This window comes from Hemiscyllium ocellatum, unplaced genomic scaffold, assembly GCF_020745735.1.
Source record: "Hemiscyllium ocellatum isolate sHemOce1 unplaced genomic scaffold, sHemOce1.pat.X.cur. scaffold_560_pat_ctg1, whole genome shotgun sequence".
In the NCBI taxonomy this organism is placed as follows: domain Eukaryota; kingdom Metazoa; phylum Chordata; class Chondrichthyes; order Orectolobiformes; family Hemiscylliidae; genus Hemiscyllium; species Hemiscyllium ocellatum.
This window is the reverse complement of record NW_026869116.1, coordinates 159,248-174,534: the sequence shown is the minus strand read 5'-3', so window position 1 is coordinate 174,534 and position 15,287 is coordinate 159,248. Positions and strand designations below refer to the sequence as shown.

The 15,287-nt window shown below is 44.0% G+C and overlaps 1 long non-coding RNA gene across 2 annotated transcripts in view; it reads left to right on the top strand.

The window, feature by feature from the left end:
- Positions 1-209: 209 nt before the first annotated feature.
- The window catches only part of LOC132813941 (uncharacterized), a 29,250-nt gene continuing 14,172 nt past the window's right edge, over positions 210-15,287 (top strand). Inside the window, exons 1-3 of one of the 2 annotated variants that reach the window (XR_009644229.1) lie at positions 210-266; positions 7,235-7,341; positions 9,811-9,901. This is a non-coding gene — a long non-coding RNA (uncharacterized LOC132813941). Of the gene's footprint in view, positions 267-908; positions 1,009-7,234; positions 7,342-9,810; positions 9,902-15,287 lie in introns of those variants that run through there. The other variant, XR_009644228.1, reaches the window with a different exon arrangement.

The following is a 15,287-nucleotide window of genomic DNA, read 5'->3' as shown; positions in this document are numbered from 1 at the left end:
GTTACCTCCCATCACATGACCCAACATCTCAGCACAAGCAGGACACACTGCGCATGCTCCAGCCAACAGTGATCCCGGGTGATTGATGTCAGCACCGGACCAATGAAAGGACGGTGGGCGGAGCTGGAGGACCTTGCGGGAGGTTAGTCCTCCAACCAATCACAGTGAATGAAGGGCGGAGCTAACGTAAACCATGTGATCACCCTCGCGCCCGACGCAGAGTCGCTGTAATGAATGCTCGGGAAGTTATGGAGCGAAAGGAGACGGTAAGGAAAGAAATAAACAGGGAAACGGGAGAAAAACTGTGTTGGTATGAGCGGAGAGGTTTTACAAACAAATTGTGCACGTTGGAAAACACAAATTTGAACGTCCCAGTCCCGTGTTTGCAGTAAATGGGTAATTGCCTCAGCGGCTGCAGGCCTGAGTGAGCGCCGCCATCTTTGTTCGGGACAATGATTCACTGGACACGTGCGGGCCGCCATCTTTGTAGGGGGCAAGGTGCAGCCAGGCGCATGTGCAGCCTGTCTCTGGTACAGAGTCATTGTGATGACAGCAGCCAATCCTGCTCTGATTCACCTCTGGGCTCCCTCAGGACCACTTTGTCAATGTCTAGCTTCCTCAGTCTCCAACCATGGGGGTATGTTTGGCCTGTTTAATACTGTATTATTACTTTTATAGACCCTTTGTAAATGAGTTTTTCACGGTGGTCCAGCCCCTGACCATGTGCTGCTCTATTATCAGATTACTTTTTTCTTGAATATTTTTGACAGTCAAGAATTCCTTTTTCCAATAAGCAAGTGTATTTTCCTTCCATTTCTGACTATCAAATTCTGAACCATTTTCATTCCCTGTAATTCATTTTGCACTCCCTGAAACATCAACTGTGTTTCTCCTTCCACAGATCCCAGTGATTAATGCCAAAGCCCTGTTGCCTGGGGAGAGGGTGATGTTTGACTTTCTTGTACAGCTGCAGTTTGTGTGGTGAAGGTGCTCCCACAATGTGGTTGGGTAAGAGACATTACAGATTATTCATTACAGCAACAGTGATGATTTGAAGATAATGTCCAAATCAAGAACAGTTTGTAGTTTTATTATCATGCTTTCACAAAAATATGATTGAGGACTTTAGATATGAGGCCAGAGATGGAGATATTTGGTCAGGTGACCAAAAGCATTGCCAAAAAGTAGGTTTTGAGGGATGTCTTAACGGTGGAAGCAGACCTGTGAGGTTTTGTCTGCAAATTCCAGATCACAATGCTTTAGCAACTGTAGAATCAGCCACACAATTGAAGTAATGAATTAACAAATCATTGGGTGTCTCAAAGAAAATGGGTTGTCGAGGTCTCAAAGGATGTGTGGTGAAGGGAGCTAGGGATGATCACAGCCAGGAATTATATGAAGAGTGAGTTTTCTAAATTGTTGTTGCTTATGAATAGGTGCCTTTTGATGGATCAACATGTTTTGGGAGAAGTGAGCACATGGGTGACAGTTTTAAATTTTTCTTGAGATAACAGAGGTTGAATTTGGGAGGCTGGCTAGGAGTGTGTTTGGATAATTAAGTCTGGAGATAACACACGATGGATGAGGGTTTCAGTGTATGAGCTGAGATGAGGGTAGAATCAGCTAGAAATAGTGGTGTTGGAGTGGGACTGGGCTGTCACTCTCTCCTCACCTCTGGGATCCAGCTGGTTGTCAGGTTGTGAATCAGGGCGGTAACACAATCGGGAGCTGAGTGGCCCTGGTGGAGCCTGAAATGAGTGTCACTCAGCTGGCTGTTGCTGAGCAGCTGCTGCTTGGTAGCCCTGCTGATAACGACTTCCATCACTTTACTGCTGATCGAGTATGGACTGACAAAGGCAAATTTCCTGGGTTGGATTTGCCCTGTGTTTTTATTTGAACATCCCTGGGCAATGTTCCACATTGTCAGTAGATTCCAGTGCTGGAGCAGTACGTGGCTTGGTGGGTGGCAAGTTCTGGAGCACAAGCTATCAGTATTATTGCCAGAATGTTGGCAGGGCCTGTAGCCTTTACACTACTTAACCATTTGTTGATATTATTCAAACTAAATTGAACTGGTTTAAAGTTCATATCTGGGACGTTAGGAACCACTGGAGAAGGCTGAGATGGATCATCCCACTTTGCATCTGGCTGAAAATTGCTGCAAATGCTGTCATCTTATCTTTTGCATGGATGTGTAAAACCCCTCCATCAGTAAGGGTGGGGATATCTGTGGTGCTTCCTGCAACAAGTTGTTTAATTGTCCATTTCCATCACAACTGGGCGTGGCAGAACTGCATTTTAGGTATGCCTGGTGCTGCTCATAGCATGCCCTCCTTTCCTGTCCATTGTGATGGGTGAGAGCGGGATGTACAAACCCATGAGATTACAGATTGTGCTGGAGTACCGTTCTGCTGCTGATGTTATCCCACAGTGCCTCAGAGAGATCCAGTTTGAGTTCCTACATCTGTCCCATTTAGCACGGTGATAGTACCACTCTGAACAAGGGAGCTTTTTCTCAACTTTATGGCGAGGCTTTGTCTCCAAAAGGACTGTGTGATGGTCGCTCTTACCGACACTGTCATGGACAGATGCATTTGCAGCTGGTAGATTCATAACGATAAGATGTAGTACCTTGTTCCCTCACCACCTGCTGCAAACCCCATTTGAACAGTTATGTCCTTGAGGACTGAGACAGCTCAGTCTGAGCTACTCTCTCAGCTACTGAGTTAGACTCACCTTCCCAGAAGTCCTTCGCTCCTACCTCGCACCTCTAATATTCCATGTCTTTTTTTCACTGGAGAAGGATGTGGAAGCTCGAGAGTTTGGAGAAATGAATAGTAATAACTTGTAAAGTGTCTGTTACAGAGGAGGAGTTTCAGGATGTCTTAAATTGCATCAAGGTGGATAAAGCCTTGGGACCTGATCAGGTGTATTCCAGAAATTTGTGGGAAGCTCGGGAAGTGATTGCTGGGCCCCTCCCTGACATATTGGTATTATCGTTCGTGACAGGTGAGGTGCTGGAAGACGGGTGCCATTTTTTTTATAAAAAGGTGGTAACAAAAGGCCAAGGAACACGAGAACAGTGAGCCTGAAGTCAGTGGCAGGCAAGTTGTTGGAAGGGATTCTGAGCGACAGGATTTACATGTATTTGGAAAGACAAGGAATGATGAGAGAGTCAGCATGGCTTTGTGCGTGGGAAATTGTCACTCTAACCTGATTGAGGTTTTTTTTGAAGAAGTGCTAAGAAGATCGATGAAGACAGACTGTGGACATTGTCTATATGGGCATTGAACAAGGTTCCACAAGCAGACTGGTTAGCAAGGTTAGATAACATGGAATGCAGGGAGAACTATCTATTTGGATACAAAACAGGCTTGAAGGTAGGAGACAGTGGGTGGTGATGAAGGGTTGCTTTGTGGACTGGAAGTCTCTGAAAAGCAGTGTGCTGCAGGAATGGATATTGGGTCCTTAAATAAATGACTTGGATGTGAATATATGAGGTAGGTTTACAGAAAATACAAAATTGTAGGTGTAGTGGACAGTGAAGAAGGTTAGTTTAGAATACAACAGGATCTTGATCAGATGGGCCATTCGAGTGAGGAATGGCAGATGGAGTTCAATTTAGACAAATGTGAGCTGCTGCATTTTGGTAAGGCAAACCAGGACAGGACTTAATGTATTTAATGGTAAGGTCCTGGGGAGTGTTGCTGAAAAAGAGGTACATTGTTCCTTGAATGTAGAGTCGCAGGTCGGCAGGTAGTGAAGGTGGTGCTTGGTTTGCTTATTTATTGGTCAATGCATTGAATACAGAAGCTGGGACATTATATTGTGGCTGGATAGGACATTTGACAATGAGAACCTTTTTCCACGTATGGAGTCAGCTATTACGAGGGGGCATAGCTTTAAATTAAGGGGAGGTAGGGATAGGACAGATGTTAGGGGTAGATTCTTTACTCAGCGAGTCGTGAGTTCATGGACTGCGCTGTATTTTTCTATGTTCTTTGTTCTATGATAAAGCCATTTCAGGAATTCCGTTTTCAGTTCGAATTTTCCTGTTCTGAGAAGGATGTTGTGAAACTTGAAATGGTTCAGACAAGATTTACAAAGATTTGCTACAGTTGGAGGATTTGGGCTCCACAGAGAGGCTAAATAGGCTGGGGTTAATTTCCCTTGAGAATCAAAGACTGAGAGGTGACGTTTGGGAGATTTATAAAATCACGAGGGGTGTGGATATGGTGAACAGCTGGGGTCTTTTTTCCCCCCCAGGTTAGGTGAGTCCAAAACAAGACCACGTAGGTTTAAGTTGAGAGGGCAAAGATTTAAAAGGGATCAAAGGGGCAACGTTTTCAAGCTGAGTGTGGTGTGTGGATGGAATGAGCTGCCAGATGAAGTAGTGGAGACTGATACAATTACAACATTTAAAAGGCATCCGATTGGGTACGTGATTAGGAAGGGTTTTGAGGAATTCAGACCAATAGCTGGCAAGTGGGACTCCGTTAGTTTAGGATTCCTAGTTGGCATGGGCGAATTGGTCCATTGTTTCTGAGCTGTACATCTCAGCACAGATAATTCTTGGATCTGAGAAGGTTAAGCAGTGATTTCGACAAGGGGGAGATTTGTTTCAAGATATTTATTTTGAAGAGAGAGGGGAATTGTTAACAATGTCACAATATTAGTAACTACTTTATGTTAAATGGAAAATAATGTGAATATGTCACCTATATTTTACTGAGTACATTCTGAGCATCTGGAACAGTCTGAACAGCGGGTGGACACAGATTCAGCAGGTGTTCTCAAAAAGATTTGCAATTTTACTATTTACGGAAAGATTGGGGGGCTGTGGGTAAATGCGAGGGGAGTTGGGACGGATTTGCAGCATCTCCAGAGGGAGAGATTACAGCCTCAATGGGCTGAATAGCCCCTAGCCCCTGTGCTCTGTGATACTGCCCTATTCACTGTGAAGTATGAAGCTCATCCCAAGGCAGAGAGAGCGAGGAGCCCCCCACTCACCTCACAATGGGGGATGGCTTGATTGATGGCAGCTCCAGACCAATGGGAGGAGGGTCTGTGTGGTCCTGCAGCCAATGGGAGTGAATGAGGGGTGTGGCCAGCAAGATGACACCTGTCCATGAGCTGTGCAGGTGCAGTGTCACTGGGTGGGGGTGGGAGAGACAGCAGGGACTGGGACAGAGGCTGTTGGACCTGAATTACAAACTCCTGGTAAATTAAAACCAAAAGAACTGCAGATGCTGTGAATCAGAAACAACAACCAGGAGGTTTTGGAGAAGCTCAGCAGGTCTGGCAGCATCTGTGACGAGAAATCAGAGTTAACGTTTCAGATTCGGTTTCCGTTCCTCACAGTTGATGTTACTGTGAGAACAAATGTTGGTTTATATGCAGAAGCTAGGGTTTAGGGGAGCATGTAAGGAGTAAAGGGTAGGTAGGGATAGAGCGAGAAGAACGGTTGGATAAAGGAGTGGATAACGATCTGGCTGAGGGAGGGTAACTAGCTGTTAATGGAGACTATTAGTGGCAAACCATAGGTAGTGTGTGATGACAGGCTGTGAGAACAAGGCCTAGTGTGTGGGGTAGGGGGGTAGGACATGGGGTTGTTAAGCTATGGTTAGACACTAACTGCCTCCGTTGTAAACTCTTCCCCACATACATCACTCCACGATTGGAGCTGCAGATGGGTGGCACAGTGGTTAGCACTATTACATCACAGCGCCAGTGACCCGCTTTCAATTCCCACTTCAGGCAACTGTCTGTGTGGAGTTTGCACATTCTCCCCGTGTCTGTGTGGGTTTCATCCGGGTGCTCCGGTTTCCTCCCTCAGTCCAAAAGTGTGCAGATTAGGTGAATTGGCCATGCTAAATTGCCCGTAGTGTTAGATGTAGGGGGTTGGGTATGAGTGTGTTGCTCATTCAAGGGTTGCTGTGGGCTTGTTGGGCCAAAGGGCCTGTTTCCACACTGTAAGTAATCTAATCTAAAAAAAACCTCTTGAATATCTTTCCTAATCCCCTCTGTCCTCCTTAAATATGTATCTTAAAGTTGTTCTCTTTAATCCATGTTTCCAGCATTCGTGAAACACTTTAGGAGAATTGTCAGTGTGAAAGACTCCATAAAATGCAGGTAGTTGTTGTTAATGTCTGAGATCAGGAGAAACAGGAATGAACCTTCACCCTTATACCTCTTATAAGAAGATGGGGCTGGGACTGGAAGACCAGGCAGTGCCTGTCGGTCCTCCAACCAATCGGAGTGAATGAGGGGCGTGGCTATAAACAACCACGTGATCAGCTTCACTGGCAGCACAGTGGATGTTGTGACCAAGGCATTGGAAATGTGTGAAGGCGCAGGGCACGGATAAGGGAAGACATATTGACCAGGAAGAGAAGGAAATTTTCATGGAACGGGCTGAGACGTTTTACAGAACTTAGTGCACATCGGAAAACACAAATTTGAAAATCCCAGGACCGTGTTTGTGGCAAACGGGAAAATGCTTCAAATGGTGAATGGTGCGAGTGAGCGCCGCCACCTTTATTGGGGGCAGAGATTCATGGGACATGTGTGGCAGCCAACTTTGTGAGGGGCAAGCTGCAGGGGGACACATGCGCAGCTTTGCCTGGCAGGGAGTGATAGGACAGGATTTACACAGTGTCAGAGTCAGGGTGTTTTCAATGTCAGAGTGTGATGCTGGAAAAGCACAGCCGGTCAATCAGCAGCCAATCGGTGGGAAGGAAGATGGACAAGAAGGTGGTGCCGAGTTGGAAGGCTGGATCTGGGATAAGGTTGGGTGAGTGGAAATGAGGAAACTGGTGAAATCCACATTGATCCAATGTGGTTGGAGGATCCGAACACAGAAGATGAGGCGCTCTTCCTCCAGGCATCAGATGCCTGGGATTTGGCGGTGGAGGTGGCCCAGGACCTGCATGTTCTTGGTGGAGCGGGAAGGGGAGTTAAAGTCTTTGGACAGAGGGTGTTTTTGTTTAGTGTTTTACTGTTACTTTCACAGACCTTTTGTAAGTTAATTTTCCTCTGCTGCCCAACCCCTGACAACGTGCTGGGCTCTAAACGGACTAAATTTTCCACAATCACTTTGCCAGTGAATAATTCCTTTTTACAACAAAAGAGTGTGTTTTCCTTCCATGTCTGACCATCAAATTCTGCAACATTTTCATTCCCTGTAATCCGTTTTGCACTCCCTGAAATATCAACTGTGTTTCTCCTTCCACAGATCCCAGTGATTAATGCCAAAGCCCCATTGCCTGTGGAGAGGGTGATGTTTGACTTCCTTGTACAGCTGCAGTTTGTGTGGTGAAGGTGCTCCCACAATGTGGTTGGGTAAGAGACATTACAGATTAGTCACTCAGCGATAGAGAAAAGTTAAATGTATGTGCAAATCAACAACAATTTGTATTTTTATCATTTTTATAATTTCACAGAAATACGATTCATAATTTCTGACGTTAGGCAACAGATGGGTATATTAGGTCAGGTGATCAAAAGAATTGCCAAATAAGCAGTTTTTCGGGAATTCTTTAAAGGAGTAAAACAGACATGAAAGGGTTAGGATAGGAATTCCAGACCGTGTTGCCTGGGCAACAGTAGAAACAGCCAATCCGGTGAAGCAATGAATAAACACATCATTGGGAGTCTGAAAGAAAATGAGTTGTTGAGGTCTCACAGATTGTGTAGTGCAGGGAGACAGGGATGTTCACAGCCAGGAATTACATCAAGGGTGAGAATTTTAAGTTGCTTGTAAACGGGAGCCTTGTGTTGGATCAACAAGTTTTAGAGCAAGTGAGCACTTGGGCAGTAGAGTTTGAGATATTCTTGAGATTATATGTAAGTTGAATGTGGGAGGCTGGCCAGGAGTGTGTTTGGATAATGAAGTCTGGAGATAACACAGGGATGGACAAGTATTTCAGTAAATGAGCTGAGACTAGGGTGGGGTTGGGTGATCTCACAAATGTAGAAATAGCAGCTTTGGAGTCAGGCTCCTCCTCCTCATCATCATCATCACTCCCCCTCACCAATTCACAGATATTTTTCCTTGTTCTGTCTGTCCTTTCTGGTTATGTCCTGCTCACCCATTCTGCTACTAACTAATATTTTACTTCAAGGTTGTTGGAAAATCCTTCTCCATCTCAACTCTCCCTTTCCTTTCTGAAGTCCTTGCATTTGGTGTCCCTCAAGGATCTATCCTTGGTCGCTCCTGTTTCTCACCTACATATTGGCAGGAGGTGACATCGTCCAAAAGCACTGTTAGGTTTCACATGTACACTGACAATGTCTAGCTCTACCTCCCCATCATCCCTTTCCATTGCTCCACTGTTATTCTGTTATCAAACTGCTTGCCACTCCCACCAATCGATTAGCTGCAATTTCCTCCAATGAAACATTGCAATGGTTAAACCCATTGCCTTCAATTGCTGTTACAAATTCCTTTCCCTTACTGCAGAACCCCTCTCTCTCACTGAGAACTGAGGCAGAACTACACTCTTCACAATATTGCTCTCCTATTCTGACCCCAAGGTGACCTTCTGATCAGACATCTACACAATCACAAACACCAGGAATTCCAATCTGTAAAATGTTGCTTGTCTCCCCCTCGGCCCAGCTCCATTGCTAATGAAACCCCTTACCCGTGTTAGTGTTGCGTTAAAGTTGACAAAACTAAAACAGAACCCTTGATTCCGCGACTGACTCAGAGTCTGGTTCTAGGTTCCCTCATGCTGGGACACATCCTGTCAGTCTTTACCTTGTCAAACCCCTTAGGAAGCCGATATGTTTGAAAGAGTTCACTTCTCATTCTTCCCAAATCGAGTGAGTAGAGTCCCGACTTCTTCAGCCTTTTCTTAAAAGAGAATCCCTTCAAACCAAGGATCATCCCAGTCAATCTTCTCTGAATGCCTCAATGAAGTGATGTATTACCTTAAATAAAGGGAGCAAACCTTCTCTCATTACTCCAGATGTTTTCTCACTCGCACTGTATGAAGTTGTTCTCAGGTATATACTTCAAACTCTTATACTGCAAATCCCTTGAAATCAGGAGCAATATTCCATTCCCCTTCCTGATGACCTGGTGTAACTTTGTGCTACCTTGCTTTGTTTCCTGCACATTTACCTCTTGCTCCCTTTGTGGTGCAGCTTTCTACAGTTTCCACCAATTAAATAGTCCTCTGTTCTTTTTATTATCTCCTCCAAAATGAACAACTTCACATTTTCCCAAGTGATACTCCATTTGCCAACTTGTTGCCCACTTCTCCAATGAATTCCTCTGTGTAAATTGTTTATAATCCTTTTGGAACTTTACTGTTATGCCTTTCCTAGGAGATTTTCCCCATCATTCTTCTAAACTTTTCCTGGGAACACTGGGCAGTGGGAAGCATGCAGAGTTCCTGTCTTTTACGGGATACTCTATGGAATGACTGGGAGGAGCTTGCTGCCTATTTGGTCAGAATGGTGACAACTTGCCCCTGAAGCTGCATGAGCCTTTCACCCCCCCCCCCCCATGTCTTATTGATGAGGCACAGCGGCAGCACGGAAGGAAAGAAGAAGCAACAAGTCCTGCTCTCCACATCTCACTGACACTTGGAAAATTCTCTCCCATGTGTCAAAGATTGGCCCTGTGCAGTCACATGAAGTCCCAAGGTGGAAACTGATAGAAACCCACGTAGATTTCCCCCTGAATTGACTGCTGACCTCCACAAGGGGTAATGTGTCCGGTCATCCTGGGCCAGGAGGAGGGGATGGCGTGAGTTTCTAACCTGATCTGACAGTGACGGATTTTATAAACTTGTATTACAGGTGGACATTCAGATGGTAACCTCGGTATTTGTAACACCAAACTCTGACAGAATTACTCAATTCATCAGGACCAGGATATTTGCATTTAGTTGTGAGTATTGTGTTCCAACTCATTCCTATTTGATGCATAAAAGTTCTCCTTTGAATCAAACCATCCTGTCAATAGATCTCCCTCCAAGTCTTTCATATATGTCTTGTCAACAGTTTATGATGAGCTGATGAGTGTAAGGTTGATTATTCTAATGTATAATTTCTGTAAACCCCTCTGTCACAGTGCAGCCACAATTTCCTCTGCTACAAGGAGAACAACCTCAGTTTCCCCAAACCCCTGATTCCCCAATGTCTGTTTGCTCTCTATAAGGTACACATCAGGATTGTGTTGGAACATTCCCCACTTGCCTGCATCAGTGCAGCCCCCAACAATATTAAAGAAAGTGACCATCCTCCAGGACAAAGCACTGTGCCTGAGTGGTGTCCCATCCACCACCTTCAGCATTCCCTCTCCCCACCCCCGGGGTACAGTGGCATCACTGTGTAAAAGGGAAAGGCAGCATTGTCCTCCCAGACCATAGGGCTGCTCTCTCATTAGGGAGAAATGTCTGGTAGGTTTAACCTGAAGGTTACCCAGCCCAGGCAAGGGGAGAGGTTGTCAAGGAGAGTCCATCTATTGTAGTTGGATATTCTTGATATGTACCATTAACACCCTTGTCCCTTCAACTAAAATCCCCCATTCCTTGTACCATCCTGGTAAATCTCCTGTGTCCCCTCTCAGGGTACCTACCATCCTTCCCAATGTGTTGGTGATCTCTGGTTTGCACAGACCCAGCTGCTCTGTGTTCCTGTGGGTGATATCGTCATAGAACAAGAGTTGCACTAAGCCTCACTGTCTGTCAGGGTGGGAGACAAATCCTGAAAACATTTGAGATATATTTAGTATACACTTGCGATGCCATGATAGATGAGACTTTTCCACAAGTACTGGAAAATAGATCAGGATAGTTTGGTGTTAGTTTTCTTTCTCACAGATGGATCACCAGAGCGTTTTTTCTGTTCTGTATACAGCTGAGATGTTTATTATAGAAATATGACAGGCTCCATTGGACATCAGGTCAGAAAAGGTGATACTAGAATAGATGGCACATGGTTGGTCGATGTTTTTGGGAGGTAAGTGAGATGGAGAGTTTTAAGATGAAATTCAGAAGCTCAGCTCAGGAATCAGAAAGGGCCATCATCAAGTGAGAAATAAAACCTTGGTGTCCTGGAGGCTGGAAATAAAGAAAGGCACATATCGCAAAGTTTTGAGAGAGGGGAGGGGATTGGAGATAGGGAGGATAATGAAGCTGGAGGATATGAAATTTGGAAAGTATTCTGAGGACGGAGGATGTTACAGAGATAGGTATTTATGATAGAAATTTTTGGGTTTTGAGGCTGGAGAGGAATTATTGAGATATGGAAGAGTTGTAAGGCTGGATGAGGTGACATTGACAGGGAGAGTACCGAGCACACAGGAATTTACAGAGGTAGCGAGGGTTAGAGACATAAAGTTATACAGCACTGACACAGGCCCTGTGGTCCAACCAGTCCATGTTGACCATAGTTTTGAACTGAACTAATCGCATCTGCCTCCACTTGTAATCCTTTTGTTCTTAATGCATTTATAAAAACCCTTTGGATTATCCTTAACCCTATTCGCCAAAGCTGTGTCCTGTCCCCTTTTGACCTCCTGATTCCCCTCTTCAGTATACTCCTACTGCCCTTATACTCGAAGGATGTTTTGTATTGGAATAAATGCAAAATATTACATCTTGATAAAAGAAGGCAGGATTTACACTCACTAAAAGTCAGGCCATGAGAAGTGATATAGAACAGAGACCTCGGTGTTCAGATTTTTGAAGTATGTGTCACATGTAGACAGGGTGGTTAAAAAGGTGTTCAGCACATTTATCTTCATTGCTCAGACCTCAGAGTATAGGAGTTGGGACGGGATGTTGAGGTTGTACAGGATGTTGGGGAGGCCTCTTCTGAAATACTGTGCCCAGTTCTGGTTGTGCTGTTATGGGAAGGGTTTTTTTTTGTAGATATTTTTATTGAAATTTAACATTTTTGCAAATTTACAAAAATAAACAAAACTCTCAAATACAAACATTGATGTACAATTAAATCATATATACAATAGTCATAATTTAACAAAGAAAAGAGAAAGAAAGAAAACAAAAAAAGAAAAAAAAGAAACGAAAAAAGAAAAAAAAACTCAACTTTCTACTAATCTAACCTATAACTAACCAGAGTGTATACCTAAGTCTCTTACATGCTCGGAATGTATAAACATCAAATATAATAAAACCCGTATTCGCGCAGGATTCCTCTCCCAAGGGGCCCCGGAGCAGCCCGGTCTGAAATCTTCACTAAATAAAAGCCCTTGTTAGGATAGCCGAAATATCTGCATTTATATAATTCAAAAAGGGCTGCCATATTTTATAAAATAATTCAGTCTTTCGGTGCACCATATTTGTGAGGAAGTCAAGGGGGATATATTCCATAATTAATCTGTGCCAATTTGAAAGTCCAGGGGGGCCCTCAGCCACCCAGTTCACCAAAATATTTTTCCTTGCACAGAAAGAGAGAATAGAAAATAGTCTCTTCCCATGCATATCCAGAGATGAGGTTCGAAAAGCCCAAAAGGAGAGATACAGGGTCCACCCTAATTTCCGTTCCTAAAATTTCTGTCAGGGTATTTGCCACTTTAGTCCAGTATCTGCGGATTTTCTAACAAGTCCACAGACAATGTACAAGAGTACCCACCTCTATTTTGCATTTAGGACACATTGGAGATGCTCCTGCCTTAAATTTTGCCAGTCGAGCCGGAGCTATATGGGCCCTATGAAGTATCTTTAGTTGGATAGCCTGAGTTCTGTTACAGATAGCAATTCTTCTAGCATTTTCCCAAATGTCATTCCACATATCCTCAGAGATTTCTAGCCCCAAGTCCTGCTCCCATGTTTTAAGCAGGTCATCCATGTCTCCTGAGACTCCATCATGTAGCAAATGGTATATAGTACTAACGGAGGATGCCCCCGCTGGTCGTAAGACATTACGTTCTCTGTCTGATTTATAAAGACTATCTATTAATGTAGTCTTCCTCTGTATATAATCTCGAACTTGGAAGTATCGAAAGAGATCCCCATTAGTTATTCCGAATTTCAGACGCAGCTGCTCAAAGGACATCAGGATCCCATCTTTAAATAGGTCCCCTAAGCATGAGATGCCCCTGGATCTCCAGAGTTTAAAGGTGGCATCTGTAATCCCAGGTTGGAATCCCCATGCGCCTACTATTAGTGCATGGGGGGATTAGATTAGATTAGACTTACAGTGTGGAAACAGGCCCTTCGGCCCAACAAGTCCACACCGACCCGCCGAAGCGCAACCCACCCATACCCCCACATTTACCCCTTACCTAACACTATGGGCAATTTAGCTTGGCCAATTCACCTGACCCGCACATCTTTGGACTGTGGGAGGAAACCGGAGCACCCGGAGGAAACCCACGGGATGTTTTATGTGAGTTACCCTCATTTTGCCGCATTATATTCCAGGCCTTAATTGTGTTTAATATTATGGGATTTTTACAGTGGTCTGTAATGATTTTCCTCTTATCTGAAAATAAAAGGTTAATAAGTGGGTATTTTACTTGGGAGGCTTCGATATCCAGCCAAATTGATTGTGGATCAGATGAAACCCAATCAGCTATGTAACTTAGTAGGGAGCTTAACTGATATTTCCTAAAGTCTGGGAAGTCCAGTCCTCCCCTTGCCTGTGGAAGCTGTAGCTTCTTCAGCTTAATAAGGGGCTGTCTATGGTTCCAAATAAAGGAGCCCAACCAGCCATATAATTTACGTAGGGCTAGCCTTGGCAGCATCAGCGGGAGCATTCTCATAGGATATAAGAGACGGGGCAGAACATTCATTTTAATTAATGCTATTCTCCCTAGCCAGGAAATCGGAAGGTCTCTCCATCGCTGGAGGTCCTGCCTTATCCTTTCCATTAATTGTACAAAATTAGCCCTATACAGCTGATCAAATACTGGCGTGATAAAAATACCTAAATATAAGAAGCCATCCAGGGACCAACGGAAGGGAAAAGGGGATCCGTCCATTAAGTGGGGTATCATAGCCAGACCACCCATTGGCATGGCTTCCGATTTTGAAAAATTAATTTTATAGCCTGAGAATGCACTAAATGTATTAATAACTTGAATTAGACGAGGCACTGACATTAAAGGATTACTGAGGAATAAGAGAACGTCATCTGCATAGAGGGTAATTTTGTGTTTACCTGTACCAATCCTCGGGGCCGTTATATTAGGATCAGTCCGGATGGCTTCTGCTAATGGTTCGATTATCAGCGTAAACAACAATGGTGAGAGAGGATATCCTTGACGGCAGCCCCTACCCACACTGAAGCCATCCGATCTTAACCCATTAGTAATAACAGCTGCTTTGGGGTCATTATACAATGTTGAAACCCATTTGGTAAACACCTGTCCAACGCCAAACCTTTCCAATGTGTAAAATAAATATGACCATTCAACCCTATCAAATGCCTTTTCCGCATCCAATGAAATTACTACTCCTGTTATCTTTCCCTGATGACAGGCTTGGATCATATTCAAGACCCTTCTGATATTATTGGATGATCTGTGGCCCTTAATAAATCCCGTCTGGTCCTCCTTTATAATATATGGCAGTACCCTTTCTAGTCTTAGTGCTAACATTTTTGAGAGAATTTTAAAGTCTACGTTTAGTAAGGATATTGGTTTGTAAGATGCACAATCTTCTGGGTCTTTTCCTTTTTTGAGGATAAGAGAAATATTTGCTTCTTTCAGTGTGGGCGGGAGACAGACCTGACTATGCGCAAAATTATACATATCCATAAGTGGGTCAACCAATATTCCTGTAAATTCTTTATAGAATTCAGCTTGAAAACCATCCGGGCCCGGTGCTTTTCCGCTCTGAAGTTGCCTAATTGCCTCAAGTATTTCTTGGACTGTTAAAGGGGTATTTAGGGCCGACACCTGTTCCGGAGTCAGGCCCGGGAAGGTCAAATTTTTAAAAAATGACTGCATCCTCCTAATCCTATCTTCACAGTCCTGCGATCTATATAGTTCAGAATAAAATTCTTTAAAGGTCGCATTGATCTTTTTATGATCATGAGTCAGGGTACCTGTACTTTCCTTGATGGTCGGAATAGTTTGAGGGGCTTTCTTTTTCTTTGCAAGAAATGCTAAGTATCTACCCGGTTTGTCGCCATATTCATATAATCTTTGTTTCGCAAATAATATTTCCCTTTTAGCCGTTTGAGTAAGCGCGGTGTTTAAAGCTGTCCTAAGAGCTTGTAATCCTCTGCAATTTTGTGATAGAAGGTCTATCAGTGTATGCTGTTTCGGCTGCTTTTAGGCGAGCTTCGAGCAGACGCTGTTG